Below are 4487 nucleotides of genomic sequence, written 5' to 3' on the forward strand. Positions count from 1 at the left end.
CTCTGGATATGGATGGTATTCTCCATCACAAGTTCCTTAAAATTGTCTTTGATTATTGTGCTGCTGAAATGAACAAGTCCATCATGGCTGATCATCAGCATGTCGTTGTTAGTGTGTCTAATGTTCTTCTGGCTCTGCTCATCTCACTAAGCATCAATTCATGAAAGTCTTTCCAGGTTTTTCTGAAATCCTATCCCTCCTAATTTCTTATAGAACAATAATGTTCTATCACATTCATATACCACATATACCACAATTTGTTCAGCCATTCCCCCAGTTGATGGGCTTCCCCTCATTTTCCAAATTTTTGCCACCATAAAAAGAGCTGCTATAAAAATTTTGGTACATGTGTGATTTTTTTACCCTTTTTATCATCATTTCAGGAAACAGACCCAGTAGTGGTATTGTGGGATCAAAGGGTATACACAGTTTGATTGTCCTTTGGACATAATTCCAAATTGCTCTCCAGAAAGGTTGGATCAGTTCACACCTCTACCAACTAGTTTTCCCACATCCCCTCCAACATTGATCATTGTCCTTTCTAGTAATATTGGTAAATCTCAGAAGTGTGAGGTGATATTTCAGAGATGCTTCAATTTGCATCAATAATGATTTGGAGCAATTTTTCATATGACTATGGAGAACTTTGATTTTTTTATTTGATTTTTCCCTCCTGCCTTTCCATAATCTTTGACCATTAAGCAATTAATTGGAAAATGACTTGTTTTTTTAATTTTTCAAGGCAATGGGGTTAAGTGGCTTGCCCAAAGCCACACAGATAGGTAATTATTAAGTGTCTGAGGTCGGATTTGAACCCAGGTACTCCTGACTCCAAGGCCAATGCTCTATTCACTGCGCCACTTAGCCGCCCCGACTTGTTTGTTTTTAAATAAATTTGACTCAGTTCTCCAGCTTTTGAGATAAGAACACACTATTTGGCAAAAATTGTTGGGAAAACTGGAAAATAGTATGGCATAAACTAGACTTAGACCCACATCTCACACCCTATACCAGAATAAGGTCAAAATGGGTACAGGATTTAGACATAAAGGGTGCACCATAGATAAATTAATAGACCAAGACATTACCTATCAGATCTATGGAAAGGGGATAAATTTATGACTAAACAAGAATTAGAGTACATTATAAACTGCAAAATGAATAATTTTGTTGCACTAATAAAATTAATATTACCAAAATTAGAAGGCAAGCAGAAAGCTAGGAAACAACCTTTACAGCTAGGAGTTTTGATAAAGGTCTTATTTCTAAAATATTTATAGAATTACATCAAATTTATGAGGTTACAAGTCATTTTTTTTAGTTTTGTGCTAGGCAATGGGGTTAAGTGACTTGCCCAAGGCCACACAGCTAGGTAATTATTAAGTGTCTAAGGCTGGATTTGAAAATTTGACTCAGTTCTTTGTATATTTTAGAAATGAGTCCTTTGTCAGAACTACTAGTTGTAAAAATTGTTTCCCAATTCACTACATTTCTTTTGATCTTGGTTACAGTGGTTTTGTCTGTGCAAAAGCTTTTTAATTTAATGCAATTGAAATTATTCAGTTTGTTTTTAATGATGTTCTCTATCTCTTCCTTCATCATAAATTGTTCCTCTCATAGATCTGACAAGTAAACTATTCTTTATTCTCCTAGTTTGCTTATAATATTGTCTTTTATGTCTAAATCCTGTATCCATTTGGATCTTATCTTGGTATAAGATGTGAGGTATTGGTCTAATCTAAGTTTATTCCATACTAACTTCCAATTTTCCCAACAGTTTTTTTCTTTTTTCTTTTTTTTTTTTACCAACGAAGAGTCTTTATTTTATACTTTAAACAGGGATAGTTGAGAGTGAGGGTGGACACTTTCACATTGAGCCAATGTTGTTTAACAACTTTTCACGAGCCTACCCTGACTTTGAGGAAATGAAAACTGCAAAATTCTTAATTGGAAAAGATCCACAATATGAAAGGAACTTTGGCTCTTTGGGGGAGGCCTCCTCGGGGCCATAATTCAAGTCCAGATTACCTGGAAGACTGGTATGAAACACAATTAATTTGGGGGGGTAGGGAAAGGAGAGAAAAAGGGGCAGATCCTGATAAGCCCCTAGGTTTAGTGGAGTCAAGTTGATGCTTATGGCAGACAGGGAAGAAATACATATTTTTGAAGTTATCCATTGAGGGTATCAGTGATCTTATCTATGTATCTGGGGTATGTGTGAACCTCCTCTTGGCATTCAAGAGAAATCCCCTCAAAAACTCGGAGGGGAAAAACACCCCACCTATTTCAACCCAGCTTCTGAAACATCCTATCGGTAACATCTGCCCCATCCCCTCAGAACAACAACAAAGCGTTCTGTGGGCTAACAACATAGCTTAAAAAAAAAGTAAAGCAAAATTCTGCATTTTTATAAAACTTGATAAAAAAAATAGTATTTCAAACTGTACAGTCATCAGAAGTACACAGTTATCAAAAATTCACACAATTCACTTGGCCTCTCCAGCACCTTCAGCTTTCTGTGCCTGGTCTGTTTTGGCATCTCCGTTCCCTGCAAGGTTGTTCCCATCCTTACCCGAGTCAGCCTTTCCCTTTTTCCCTTTAGGGAACTTCTCTCCCTTCTTTGCAGGTACCTTTTGGGGTTTGGGCTCTGGCTTCGGAGGAGCAGGTTTGGCGGACAATCGCGTGCATCTCCTCTGTGGTTCGTCCTTCTCCTTGGTCTTGTCTCCCTTAGCATCTCCTTCGGCCTTTCTCTTGGGCATGCTGGTGGCGGAGTCTGGGTGCGGGCTGCAGCGGAGGTGGCGGGTCCCGGGGGGTCGCTCCCATCTCCCCTTCCTCACACTGCTTGGGCTCCGGGAACTTTATAAAGTTTTTCCCCCCAACAGTTTTTATTGAAGAGAGTTTTTATCCCAGAAGCTGGACTCTTTGGGTTTATCAAACAGCAGATTACTATAATCATCTCCTGCTTTTACACCTAGTCTATTCCACTGGTCCATGACTATTTCTTAGCCAATACCAGACAGTTTTGATGACTGATGCTTTATAATATAATTTTAGATCTGGTAAGGCTAAGCCACCTTTTGCACTTTTTTTTCATTGAATGGGACCCTATTTTGAAGAAGGTTGACTCTTTCCTTTTCCTTCTCCTTTTTCCAGCTTGGAATTATCCTGTAGACGTAGATTGGTCTATAAAGTAACCCTTCTTCCCTAAAAAGGAACAATAATTGAAACTGGACTTCAAATCCCTAAAAAATAGCCCCTTCCTGATATCTACAACTATTCAGTAAACTCTAGTGGTTTCCTATCACCTCCACATTTAAATGCACCCTCCTTTCTATGGTATTCAAAGGTCTTCAAAATGTTCAGGTGCTAGGTAGGAATAGTAAGACAAAAATTATGAAATTGTCCTTACCAGTTAAGAGTTTGTAGTCTACTTAGAGAAGACATGCCCAAAGATAAGCAAATATAATATAAAAGGACAGAGGGGAATCAAAACTATGATTTTCTTGTTAGAATTCTTGGATGAAGAAATTTCTTCCTTTTAGGCAAATTTTAGTCTTGGAACATTATCTAGAGTGACTTAAGATGACATGACCGGTATTTGTCAGAGATGGAACCGGAACCCAGGTCCTCCTAATGTCTAGACCCAGTCTTTATGGACTTTTCCAGATGTCTTAGGGGAGAATCATAATAGATGCAAAGTAAATACACAAGAATTTTGAGGAAGTTAGGAATTGCTAACAACTGGTATGATCAAGGAGGTTCTGATATGGTAGATTCTTCTAGAGAACCAGAGTCTCTGAACCTGAGGCACACCTAACTTATTGGAAAACCCCATTTCCAAGGCAGCCTCCAAAACATGTTACACCTCTGGGTAGGAGCCAATCCGGGGGGGACTATTCCGGAAGTGCTCAGTCTTACAAAAGATTTTTGCTGCATTGCATCTGCTGACTTTGGAGAGGGAAGATGGGATCGTAAAGGGGAATGCTGCCACCCAGACTGACTAGTAAGTCAATTTGAGCAAAGCAAAATTAATATCTTCTGTTGCTGATGGTGAAGCTTCAAACGCCCCCTTGATAGATGCTCTTGGTTGAAGAAGTGAGCAAAAGAAGGCACCATTTGGAAGACTTGGAGCCTATACTTCCTTTTGCTAGAAAAAGAAAATAAAGCACAAACCCCAATTTTTTATGGTCGATAAAAAGTTGCAAAAGGGAAAGCATTATTGGGTAATAAAAGGTGTGTTTATGTGCATTCATAAGCAGTGGGCTCAAAGCCAACTCCCATAAATGAGTTAGAAATGGATCTTTGTACTAAGCAATTATGTACACCTTTGAGGTCCTTATTTCATTTAAAAAGTCCATCAGCAAAGCTGAATTTCCGAAGGCAATTGGAGTCCTTGGGATCTCATGGGTTTATGCGGCCGGAATGGGGAGTCCAGTTCTAAAGAGTTGGGTTGTGGGAGAAATGAGTCTTCTGTGTTCTTCTCTACC

At 38.9% G+C, this 4487-nt stretch overlaps 1 pseudogene; it reads right to left on the minus strand.

Moving 5' to 3' along the window:
* Positions 1 to 2486: 2486 nt before the first annotated feature.
* Positions 2487 to 2759, minus strand: LOC141491609 (non-histone chromosomal protein HMG-17 pseudogene; annotated as a pseudogene).
* Between the last annotated feature and the right edge of the window lie 1728 nt (positions 2760 to 4487).

This window comes from Macrotis lagotis, chromosome 6 (genome assembly GCF_037893015.1).
Source record: "Macrotis lagotis isolate mMagLag1 chromosome 6, bilby.v1.9.chrom.fasta, whole genome shotgun sequence".
In the NCBI taxonomy this organism is placed as follows: domain Eukaryota; kingdom Metazoa; phylum Chordata; class Mammalia; order Peramelemorphia; family Peramelidae; genus Macrotis; species Macrotis lagotis.